The following is a 13830-nucleotide window of genomic DNA, read 5'->3' on the forward strand; positions in this document are numbered from 1 at the left end:
TGCTAACAATCGCTTTCTCCCACATAAGACGTGTCATGAGAGTGAAGTCAGGAAGCAAATGTTGTAAGGATATAGGTCCATTGAATTCGGTTCTCTCTGCCTACTCCGCAAATGATTTGGTGTAAAGATAGATAGGACAGACTTAGGTATATTACTTATTGAGTTATATAATAAAGGAAACATAACTTTAATGTGTTATTCATATCACCAAGTTGTACTTGCCTACTGAAACCTCAGAGAGATCTCTCGACATCGGAGGTGTATGTGTATAATACATCTATTTTACGTAGGGTTGTCAATATTTAAACTTTATTAAAATTTCAGTCATTCAATCATAAATAATCCCACTTTATGGAAAAGACCTATGTCCAGCAGTGGACAGTGACGTCTAATATGATGATTATGATCAACAGTTGCATTTTCAAACAATGGTAATTATCTATTTATAGTGTCCAATGAAAGAAGTGTCTAAAGGAAGAAATTAGAAAATTGTCATATTTCCTTAATTGGAAAAAAAAATTATTCCTCAATGTAAGTAAATATAAGGGAAAATTGTGTCCCCCTAGACGAGGAGTGAATCTATGGATAAATACATACATAGAGAAAGATTTCCGAACCGATACGACAACATAACGTTCAAGAAAAGAGTATATTCCTTTTTAAGAGGCCGGCAGCACACCTGCAATGCCGCCGGTGTTGTGGGTGATCATGGGCGGCGGTAGTCACTTGCCATCAGGTGAGCCGCATGCTCGTATGCCCCCTGTGTTGTAAAAAAAAAAATTGTTACTGAAAAAAAAAGGACGCTGCACATTGAAGACTCGTCTGCCATTTGACTACGACGACTGGCCGATCTATTACATAACATAATAAAACACATTTCAGATTTCACATTACTTAGTTGTGATTTGGCCGAAATTATTTTCGTCTCCATTCGGATTTTTTTTTATACGACTTACCTACATTTTCACCTATCAAAGAAAAAAACGCATGGGGCGGTATCATGGGCGAAACAGTATATTCTGTTATGTCCATGGTACTGCTCATGTCTACAGGCGACGGTTACCACTTTCCATCAGGTGGGCCAGCTTGTTTGCCATTCTAAGTTGCATAAAAAAAAAATAACAGAAGCGCTATATTGCACAATATCGTTACCTAATCTGAACCAATATATATTTAATTTTTTTTTTCTATGTAGATAAGAGCTATGTTTATTACATCTTGATCTCATATTAATTTTGTCAAGAGAAGTCAGTCAAAAGAAGAGTATACAAATAATACAAAGCAATAGCAGGTAAATATTTTGAAAGCAATTTCGTTCGACTGTGTTGTTATGAAATTGTCCGTTTAAGAAAGAAATAAAAAAAAAAAGATTAAGATATTTATTTGATGCAAGTCAATATTGCAAAGTAAGAAAATTGCTATAATTAATTATATTTTTAAAGTAATAAGGAAAAAAATTCAAGAACAGCATCCTCTGTTTTTTTTTTTTTGATGGGTGAAAATTGTATGGTAGCCCCGCCTGCGCTAACGGGATACGCTGGCGGAGCACCAGTGAAGGGTAATAGATGAGAATGAAAACAGGCCAGTTAGCCCATCATGATGAATTCATCAGGAATTAACCATGTTAGTTTCCAGGGGGAACCGCGAGGAGGTCGAACTGGTTGGGTATATTGCTAGCAATGGGATTATCAGTCTCCATTACTAAAAATCCCTTTCCCCCCAGCATCCTCTGTTGTAAATAGCAGGATACAGTAACAAAACATACATATATTTATGATATAAAATAATAAGTTTAATGAAAAAAATACAAGACTTTTAAACAAGAAAATTATAAAAATCTGACTTGAACAAACATAAAAATAGTACATTCTTCTAAAAAACCTCAGTATCAACAACCAGTATTAAAACTCCAACATCCTGAGGGGAACTTTATACAAAATTCGATTGATTGGGTACCTCTGTCTCATTCGTGTTTTTACCGTAAAGCAGTTGTGTTTGCATGGCTGTATTTCGGTTTGAAAGGTGGGATATGGCGTGAATTTACTGGGTACAGAGGAATAACACCTGAGTCCTCAGGAATGGCAACGCATAGGGGGTATCATGGGCGAAACAGTATACTCTGTTATGTCCATGGTACTGCTCATGTCTATAGGCGACGGTTACCACTTTCCATCAGGTGAAGCGTCAGCTTGTTTGCCATTCTAAGTTGTATAAAAAAGAACGACTTTTGTATAAAGTCTGCCTCTTAGCTACTAAAATTAAGTTACAAATGATGTAACTGATCATTTTCTTGTAAGTTGATTGAAAATAATGTTACAGTGACAACCCTACAAGCACATTAACATCCCAATCGATAGACAAGCGCGTGTGTGACTCAGATGGAATCTCTGCATATATTTTATTTACATTGTACATTACACTGCTGTACCCTATTATATATTACATTACTGAATGGGTGAAAGGGTCGTGCTTGTTATGGGGTCTATGAGTCGTGTTTATATTTGGTCCTTGCTAAATATAGAAATTTGATATGTCAGTTTAAATTTAGATTGTTAACTGTGTTTCTTATCGCATGTCAGTAACTGTAGCAATTTAGTTAGTAGTATATATTTATTTACTCTTATTATTATTATATATATATTGTTTTGTATCTGTATGTATATATACTATCTATGGGTAGAGGAGAAAAGAAAAAGTAACCTGAGATCCAATCTTAGCCTTAATTCAAGTTTGAGTCATTTTAAATACTTTATGGTTTGTGCTTCAGAAGGCCATAATCTAAAATTTCATCTTAACCATCTGGACGAGTGGCGGTCTTCCACCGTGCGTTTTTCAAGGCACTTTCTTCCACGCACAACTATTCTTTGGAATAAACTTTCAGCAGTAGTATTTCCGAACCGATACGACAACATAACCTTCAAGAAAAGAGCATATTTCTTTTTAAAAGGCCGGCAGCGTGCCTGTAATGCTGTTAGTGTTGTGAGTGATCATGGACGACGGTAGTCACTTACCACCAGGTGAGCCGCATGCTCGTTTGCCCCCTGTGTTGTAAAAAAGGCACATGAAGTCGCAATCTGAAGAAGGGATTGTTAGTAATAGAAACTACCAGTCTCATTGCTAGCAATATACTCTGACAGGTCGACCTTCTTACGATTCTCTTCGGAAAACATCGTGATGGATTCCATTCATTACGATGGGCTAATGAGCCTGCCTCATCATTTTTACTTGTCATCCTTCACTGGTGCTTAGCCAGTACCGTAGGCGAGGTTATTATTTCATTTTCATTCATTAAAAAAAAAAGCCGCAGTCGTGTATGACAAAGAGGGCCTAGGAACTCTAGACACTTTCTTAATACTCTCACAAGGGTTTTTTTTGATGGGTGAAAATGGTATGGTAAGTGAAGGGTGGTACATGAGAATGAAAACAGGCCAGTTAGGCCATCATGATGAATTCATCTGGAATTAACCATGATAGTTTCCAGGGAGAACCGCGAGGAGGTCGACATGGTTGGGTATATTGCTGGCAATGGGATTCTCAATCTCCATTGACAGCCCTCTATGTCGAGGCTGTTTCGACGCTGAAGAAACGGCTGCTCACGTAATCCTGGAATGTGAGGCTGTGGCCCATCAACGTTTAGAAATCCTCGGAACGGTGAGGTCGCTCCGTGAAGCCTGTGAAGAACCCAGGAAGCTTCTGCGCTTCTGGGCGGAGCTAGGTTGGCTGTACTAGCCACGACTCACACGCACAATGGCCCAAATGAGAGGCTAAGTGCGGAAAACAGAGTCTTTCTCACATTCACACACACATTCTCAATCTCCATTACTAACGATCCCTTTCCCCCATTCTCATAGCGTTATCTTATTAACTATCCGCTGCTAAATATACGGTCTCACCCTTGAGGGGTGGGGGGGGGGGGGATTGCTAGTAGCTGCTATGCTTGGCAGATGGGTTGGCATGATTTTGATAATACTTATTGCAACCAAAATATAATTCATAGTCACATGATTATATGTTCGAAATTCGAATATTATCAATCTAATGTATCTACGAAACATGTCAATACACATTGGTATACTCGTATTGTCACTATTAAAATCACTGATTAGTTGATTAGAATGATTTTGTTTAATTCCGCTAGCATTAAACAAAATAATACTAAACAACTATTGATTTGAACTTAAGCAAAATAACACCTAGATCACCATTGAAATCGCAATTTTTTATAGAGCAAAAATTATTCACAAATTTATTGCGAGACACACCACTTAAATGTCGATCTAAGCGTATACATAATAAAATTGTATTTCACATTAGCAGTCAATTCAAACTTGTTCAGTGTATGATTCAATAGAAAATCACCGTTAAATTCAATTTTGACGCGACGTCATTATAGACGCGAAGGCCAAAATTGCTCACCTTCTCCGTTCCGCCGCTATTACTCGATTTGGCTCGTTTGCATTATTATGAGGGCTGCTATAGTATCCATATATTTATAGGTCTGTATAGAGACTTTTTTTTTCTAAAACCTAAGTAGATAGATTTATAGATAGATAGATTTCTTTTTTTTTTATTCAACTTATAATGGCAAACAAGCTGATGGCCCACCTGATGGAAAGTGGTAACCGTCGCCTATAAACATGAGCAGTGCCATGGACATGACAGAGTATACTGTTTCGCCCATGATACCCACCCTGCGTTGCCATTCCTGAGGACTCAGGTGTTATTCCTCTGTACCCTGTCATTCTAAGTTGTATAAAAAAAGTGTAACACTGATGGTAATACCTCTGCAGACATTAAGAAAAAGAAGATTTTATATGCAACTTAAAATGGCAAACAAACGCCCCTCTAGGGAGAGGTCTACGTTCAGCAGTGGACAGTTAACGGCTGATATGACGATGATTTGATGATGAAAAAGTAGAAAACGTAAAAACAGATATATTTTTTTTTACAACACAGGGGGCAAACGAGCATGCGGCTCACCTGATGGTAAGTGACTACCGCCGCCCATGGTCACCCACAACACCTACGGCATTGCAGGTGTGCTGCCGGCCTTTTAAAAAGGAATATGCTCTTTTCTTGAAGGTTATGTTAAAATGAATTCTGATAAATCACACCATTGTATAGTGTTTATCCTATGTTTTTATTCCGTACGTGACTTTCCTGTTAGAAGATTATTATTTGCTACATGTTAACTTGAGTTTTATCTATATTCGAATGAATAACATAATTTATTTATTTATTTAATTCTTTATTGTACACAATAGTTATAAGAATATAACAGAGGTAATTTAATTGTACAAAGGCGAGCTTAACTCTAATAGAGTTTTCTTCCAGCAACACCCAAAGTGGAAAGGGGCATCAATGTCAGCGGATACAGCAGTGTACAATTTTTAAACAAACAAAATTAAATTAATTACATTATATTTAATCATACAATATACACATATTATTATATGTATTACATCTCTATATTTTATAAATAATAGAATTTCATCGTGTCTCCGATCAAATTGTTTATAATTACACCTCTCCATCCAAAGGTTGGCTGGAAGAGATCGCTTTTAGCGATAAGGTCGCCCATTGTTTCCTCACTGTGATTATTTCTTGTAATTGTTTATATTTATAATAAGTTTACTATTGTAATGTTTTGGAGGAAACAATAAAGAGTATCTATCTATCTATCTTTATATTCTATATATTTTATATTCCTTTTTAAAAGGCCGGCAGCACACTTGCAGTGCCGCTGGTGTTGTAGATGATCATGGGCGGCGGTAGTCACTTACCATCAGGTGAGTAGCATGCTCGTTTGCCCCCTGTGTTGTAAAAAAAAATATATCTGTTTTTACGTTTTCTACTTTTTCATCATCAAATCATCGTCATATCAGCCGTTAACTGTCCACTGCTGAACGTAGACCTCTCCCTAGAGGGGCGTTTGTTTAGTTGTTTGGCAGGCAGGTTGACAATCGAAGTTAGGCTTTGCTGATATTTTTAAGGGAGGGTCGCTGCTGCCCATCGTTCGACCATTAAGGTCCCTTACTCGCCTCTTACGATACCTACGGGAAAAGGAGTGATCTCTTCTATGCCGGGACCACACTGCAATAATGATCAATATTCATACAAGCTCACCAGTACTTATTCTTTGCTTAATTTCAAGACGAACAAAGTAAGGTAATAATTGTCATATGTGGTCACCCATCCAAAATAGTGCCACACTCAACGTTGCTTAACCTCATTAATCGACACTGTACATCCAGTACGAGTTACAAGTGTTACCAATTTAAACAGAAAATAACTATATAAATGATTTGTTGATTGATACTAATGAATCTTCATTACTGTACACAAAATCATGGACCCACTACTTTGGAGCTCATTGACAAAATGACAGGCAAATCATTGGCCTCGTGACAATGATTTCAGACAAAAGTCCACTGTATACAATGTGTCATACGTCTGTAACGCGACTGACAGCCATGTTGATAAATAAGTTAGCAGTGTGTGGTTCAATTTATGAGTTAATGGCGATTTGGGTAGTTATTCGAAATTTATTTTTTACATATTGTCATATTTACTGACATTAGCTATAAGAACATTATTACTATTAAAGAATTTAATTTAAATAACTTTATTGAACTAAATAAAATAAGGTACAAAAGACATACTTATTGCTAGTAGCATTCTCTACCAGTTAACTTTTGGGACGAACAGAAAATCATGAACGCGGTACTTCATTACTAAATGAATACTAATGGATCAAAAGTTTGAAATAAAAGTATTATTATTATTATTAAACAAATAATGTAATATCATATTATAAAGTCAACTAGAATTATTGTTATAATTAATTAATGAAACTTATATATTGTAGATATATATTACATATTAATTCATTCATTTTCCCCCGATTATTTGTAGATTAAAAAGAGAGAAATGAGTACCTGTAACTGCCCCAATAAAATAGTTGACAAAACACAAACAATACACTTATATACATAAAAAAATATAATAGTCATTAAATTTAACGTTCCATCACACCTAGAATCTTAATACTGCTAACAATGTAATTATTACTGCCACTGGTCAATCATAAAGAAAAATAACTCAAATATACAACTATTTACAATCAATCATACAATAAATAATAACTCATTTATTCATAGACTCATTTACATATGCTTTATATTAAAAAAATATCATTAAAATTACTCCGATATTAGAAAGTATAGTGATATGCTTCTATGTGTAATCGCATTTTTTTTTATACCACTGACGTGGCAAACAAGCATACGGCCCACCTGATGGTAAGCGGTTACCGTAGCCTATGAACGCCTGCAATACCAGAGGTATTACGCGCGCGTTGCCGACCCTGAAGAAACCTCTTTACCCCCCTTTTGAAGAACCCCATGCTGTAGTCTCTTGGGAAAACCTCGGCATTTCAGACACAAACAAATTTTCTCCCATTTCAATTATGATTCTTTTTTTATGCAACTTATAATGGCAAACAAGCTGACGTGCCACCTAATGGAAAGTAGTAACCGTTGCCTATACACATGAGCAGTACTATGTACATAACAGAGTATACTGTTTCGCCCATGAATACCCCCCATACGTTGCCATTCCTGAGGACTGAGGTGTTGGTTTGTTCACTGTAAATTCACGCCATATCCCACCCTTCAAACCGAATCACAGCCATGCAAACACAACTGCTTTACGATAGAAACACGATTGGGACAGAGGTGCAAACGACTTTTGTACAAAGTCTCCCTCTGGTGAATGATGATTAACTATGCTTAAATCGCGTTATCTTGTAAATTGCACCATACGGCCAGGCAGCATTGTTTACGAATTTCGGTTGTTACATTCAATAACATTTTTTGTTACATATATTTTTTTCATGTACGTAAAACCATTTGGTTTAATAACAGTTTTCCTTTTATAAACATCTTCGTTTAGTACAATGATTTATATACAATGATTTAAAAATGTTTAGCACACATAATTACCTACGTCAATACTTGGCATTTTTCATTTGAGACTAGCTATTTTACGCGGATATGCTTGCATGAATCGATATATAAAGTGTCCCATTTCTTAAGGTTTTTTTTAATGGATGATAATGGTATGGTAACCCCGTCTGCGCTATCGGTATACACTGGCGGGGCACCAGTGATAGATGACTGATGAGGCTGAAAGCAGGTCATTTAGCCCATTCTGACGAATTCAATTAGAATTAGCCACAATGGTTTCCAAGGGGAACCAGGTGGAGGTCGACCTGACTAGGTATATTGCTAGTAATGGGGTTATTTGTCCCCATTACTAACAATCCCTTTCCCCTCATTTCTTAAGTTAGGATATGAGAAACTAATTCAAATCCTTATTCATTAGTTTGGGGGAAAGGGATTGTTAGCAATGGGGTCTAACTGACCCGTTGTTAGCAATACATCCTATCAGGTTAACCTCCACGGGTTCCAGCTAGAAACCATCGTGGTTAATTCTAGTGTAATTTGTCACGATGGGCTAACTGATCTGCTTTCATCGTCACCTATCATCCCTCACTGGTGCCTCGCCAGCGTATACCGATAGCGTAGACGGGGTTACCATTACTTTATCACCCATTAAAAAAAATATTTTACAAGCAAATACAGATTGCTATGCGAGCTGTGTGGTCCTAGTGTAGAATGTGCCAGCCTTTTTTCCCACGGGTATCGTAAAAGGCGACTAATAGTAAATTCCCTTAGTCGCCTTTTACGACACTCATGTGAGAGGAAGGATTGGCCTATTCTATGCCGGGACCACACGGCCTAATATAATGATAAAGCTAATAATAACTTTTTTAAAATACACGCCGCAAAATGTGCGTGGACGGAATGGCGGTCGGAGATCGATGGCTAATATGAAGGGTTGTAGAACTTCTGGTAATAATAATAACAGTAAATTTTCAAGTATTGACACTCGCATTCATACTAATGGTAGCGGAATTAAACCAAATAATTCTAATCAAGTAATCAGCGATGTGGTCTTCCGCAAAATAACACCTAGTTCTTTTTTTTTATGCAACTTAGAATGGCAAATAAGCTGACGGCCCACCTTATGGAAAGTGGTAACCGTCGCCTATAGACATGAGCAGTACCATGGATCTGTTGAGTGTACTGTTTCGCCCATGATACCCCCAATGCGTTGCCATTCCTGTGGACTCAGGTGTTATTCCTGTGTACCCAGTAAATTCACGCCATATCCCACCCTTCAAACCAAAACACACAGCCATGCAAACACAACTGTTTCCCGGTAGAAACACGAATGAAACAGAGGTGCACAAGCAAACGACTTTTGTACAAAGGCCCTCTGGTAGTTCTGTAAAATATATTTATAACTGTCTATATTTTTTACAATTTCTTCCTTTTCTGCCATTAAACAGTACCGCATTACCGTCGTCTGGAATTGAGAAGCTTGGAGATTATAAAATACTTAATTAGAAAGCTGAAGACCTTCTGAAGTATTATATTAAAAATATGTATAAATGGTATCATTTCTCGTTAAAAATTTTTAAGTAATAACTTGTAAAAAGGTTTTATAACACAAAATGGGCTTTGCTAAAAATTACTTTGAGAGTAACATGCGAACACAAAAATAACAACATCGTAAAATTGACACTAAATTGACTTAAAATATACACTAGAACTAGGGAGAAGGGATTGTTAGTAACGGGGATTACATTGCTAGCAATATGCCCTGTCAGGTCGACCTCCTCGTGGTTCTCCCTGAAAACCATCGTGAACAATTCATAATTCATAAAAGGGCATATTGCTAGCAATGGGACTGCCAAACTCCATTGCTAACAATCTCTTTCCCCCCAATACCTATATATTGAACTTTTTTTTTTTACAACACGAGCAAACGAGCATTCGGCTCACCCGATCGTAAGTGGTCACCCACAACACCAACGGGTTTGAAGGTGTGCTGCCGGCCTTTTAAAAAGGAATATGCTCTTTTCTTAAAGGTTTTGTTCAAAATTAACCTTTTTGTATACTTTGACAATTGTAGTTTTTTATAAAAAAGAGAATTAATAAACAATTAAAATGAAAGAAAAATGCATACAATACATCAAGTCAACAGACGGCAATTTTACTTACAAATAATATAATTAATAAATAATATATACATAACAAGAACCAGCATATCGTCACAGTCGTAGAATACTCACGGATCTGACAAATATTACATATAAAGATCCGTCAGTATTCTACGACTATGACGAGGTGTTCTATGTGACTATATCGTCATAGTCGTAGACTACTGACGGATCTGACAAATATTACATATAAAGATCCGTCAGTATTCTACGACTATGACGAGGTGTTCTATGTGACTATATCGTCATAGTCGTAGAATACTGACGGATCTGACAAATATTACATATAAAGATCCGTCAGTATTCTACGACTATGACGATATTTTGCAAACAGGTTTATTATACTAAACAAATTTCAGTAACAAATATCGAAAAATTTATATTAATTTATATATATATATATAAAAATTTAAATAGAATAATAAAACCTTGACATAATTACCAATAAACGATCCACATATATATTGAATGTATAATATAGGTTCTACTAAATAATTCACTTAATAATTCACATCAGACATTTGAAAAGGGTCGAAGTGGCACTCGAGTCAAACAATAATAATATAAAGAAATAAAATATATTTTTCAATATTAATATTTTTTTCAATCTTCAGATATTGTTGAGGCAGGTTATTGAATAAGGTATTGATAGAAATTAATAGGTTAAGTTAAATAGATTACGAGTAGTTTAATTAATTAATTTTTTTATATTTTACTGTGGAAGTTTTCCCTAGAAATTACAATATGGGGTTCTTCAAAAAAGGTATATTAAGGTTCTTGAGTGGCGATAGCGTACAGGCAAATGCAGTGTAGAACGACCCCCGACTAGATGGAGTGACGACCTGAAATGCATTGCAGGGAGTCAGTGGATGCAGGTGGCTCAGGACCGTTCTTTATGGCAGTCTATGGGGGAAGCTTATTATTTTTTTATACGACTTAGAATGGCAAACAAGCTGACGGTCCACCAGATGGAAAGTAGTAACCGTCGTCTATAGACATGAGCAGTACCATGGACATAACAGAGTATACTGTTTCGCCCATGATGCCCCTCGCGCGTTGCCACTCCTGAGGACTCAGGTGTTATTCCTCCGTACCCAGTAAATTCACGCTATATCCCACCCTTCAAACTGAAACACAGCCATGCAAACACAACTGCTTCACGGTAGAAACACGAATGGAACAGAGATACACAAGCAATCGACTTTTGTACAAAGTCTCCCTCTGGTAAATTATATCCAGAAATCGTTTATATCTAGAAGTGGACGGATAGTGGCTGAAATGATGATGAATGACTGATGAATTAATGTAATTATATTGCAAAATACAAATAATTTACCTACACATCTACTCATCAAGTTCACACCATCTTCGCATTCCCATACAGCACTCGAACACTGATGATTGACGTTTTATGAGGTGTCATCGTGACACGGGTGAATTGCCTCCGAACACTGAATCGATATGAAGTGCCTCTGATTGTGAAGATTGGTTAGTTCTGTAAGTGGGTCAAGGTAGAGATACAATTGTATTTATTATAATGTATCGATATGTTTTGGCGACAAGATAGAAGATGGCGGAAATGTCTGTCTATCTGACAATTGTATTATGTTTATTCACTTGTTTGCTTCGCTTGTATGTACGGATAATAATATGCTTTCTTCAAATAATAAGGCTGTTCTCGGCTTTTTCTGTGTTACACGAAATTAAAGTGTGTTTTTATTTTTGGTTTCTTTTTTTTATATTACTATGATGGGAAAGAGGCATACGATCTATCTGATGGTATACGGGATTACTGTAGACTTTTACGCTTGTAATATATTTTTTTCTACAACTTAGAATGCCAAACAAGCTGTCAGTCCACCTGATGGAAAGTGGTAACCGTTGCCTATAGACATGAGCAATACCATGGACATAACAGAGTATACTGTTTCGCCCTTGATAGCCCCCATGCGTTGCCATTCCTGAGGACTCAGGTGTTATTCCATTCACGTCATATCCCACCCTTCAAACCGAAACACAGCCATGCAAACACAACTGCTTCACGGTTGAAACATGAATGGTGGGCTTTCCATCAGGTGGGCAGTCAGATTGTTTGCCATTCTCAGTTGTATAAAAAAAAAGATTATTCTAAATAACTGGTTTTGACACAATTAAAGTGATTTTTATTTTGTGGGACCCAACTGCAACTAGCTATAGCAAATTAGCTCAGTCAGTCAGTCAGTTTATATGTATAATACATGCATAATACAGTAAAGAAACACTGATAATTTTAGAGATTTCTAATGTGATGTGATGTAATGTGCACCCGTGAGAAGCCGGGGCGGGTCACTAGTATATTATATATTGCTAGTCCTCATAACAGGCAATCCATTTCCCCTCATAATATTTACCATTTAATTCAACATTTGCTATATGAAACGCAATGTAATTATTGCTATGTTTGTTTCAGGATTTCCGCTGCTGTATTTTTCGGTATTAATGCTGTAACTTCATTACCATCGGTAGCAAACTGTGACAGGTATGTTATTTTTTACTATTTATAAATTTTAAATACACAATCAGGACTTAATGTGACGTAAAAGCCTTTACAGGTAAAAAGTACATACTTGCTTCTTTAAATATAAAATATAAGAAATGTCGCCAAAATTTTTTATATGTAACAATCGAGTTGTTTTTACATATAAAAAAGTTTAAAATGATCTATAAATTAAAGAGTAAAGTAGCATTCTATACTCACTACATTCACTTTAATAATATGATTAAAACTATAATATTTTTTTATACTACTTGAAATGGCAAACAAGCTAACGGCCCACCTGATGGAAAGTGGTAACCGTCGCCTATAGACATGAGCAGTACCATGGACATAACAGAGTTATACTGTTTCGCCCATACTACCCCCAATTCATTGCCATTCCTGAGGACTCAGGTGTTATTCCTCTGTACCAAGTAAACTCACGCCATATCCCACCCTTCAAATCGAATCTCAGCCATGCAAACACTCCTTAAAAACTTCAATATTACCCCGTAGATACTATAATAATACGATGAGAATACACACTCTCTCTCTCTCCCTGCTTATGTTTTTCAATTCACATATAATCCGCATCAATTTAAGGCAAATGTAAATAGGCTACTTGTAGGTCCACGAGCTCCATCTTAGACCACATCATCACGTTCCATCAGCCGAGATCGTGATCAATCGCGAGAATCTTTAATGGTAAAAAAAAAAAAACGATAAATACAAAAATACAGCACAGGTTTCACGTACAAGTACGCACGTAGCGTTCGATAGGGGAACGCTCCAAAAAATATTTGAACGGAAAGCACAGTCCCGAAGCTATGATATTGGCTGTGTGTTTGAGGAGCAAATGTTGACGCAAGCCCTTGCTAGTACACGCATCTGATGGAATCTGATGGAAACTGTATATGTAAAGGAATACATTAAATAAAGTACTTGCTACAGCGTAAAGAAGAGACTTTCTCCTTCTGTTTTTTGAGGTAACTAGATGGTTTGGTGCTATTTAACATCATATCTGTCATTATTTCCCGTGTGATTCCGCATAGAATAGGCCACCCCTTCCTTTCCGTGGACGTCGTAAGAGGCAACTAAGGGAGGGCGAGGGATGGGCAGCAGTGTCTCTCTTAAAACATCTCTAAAGCCTAACTGCGGTTGCCAATCCGCCTGCCAAGCATAACTA

At 36.7% G+C, this 13830-nt stretch overlaps 1 protein-coding gene across 3 annotated transcripts in view; it reads left to right on the forward strand.

Moving 5' to 3' along the window:
* The window catches only part of LOC113517162 (octopamine receptor beta-2R), a 247966-nt gene that overhangs the window by 56872 nt on the left and 177264 nt on the right, over positions 1 to 13830 (forward strand). For all 3 annotated transcript variants that reach the window (XM_052896836.1, XM_052896834.1, XM_052896835.1), the window contains one exon: positions 12579 to 12647. The gene's annotated coding sequence lies outside the window, so the exon portion shown is untranslated. The remainder of the gene's footprint in view (positions 1 to 12578; positions 12648 to 13830) is intronic.

The sequence above is a fragment of the Galleria mellonella genome, unplaced genomic scaffold (assembly GCF_026898425.1).
Source record: "Galleria mellonella isolate WM207_F2 unplaced genomic scaffold, CSIRO_AGI_GalMel_v1 utg35, whole genome shotgun sequence".
NCBI classification, from domain to species: domain Eukaryota; kingdom Metazoa; phylum Arthropoda; class Insecta; order Lepidoptera; family Pyralidae; genus Galleria; species Galleria mellonella.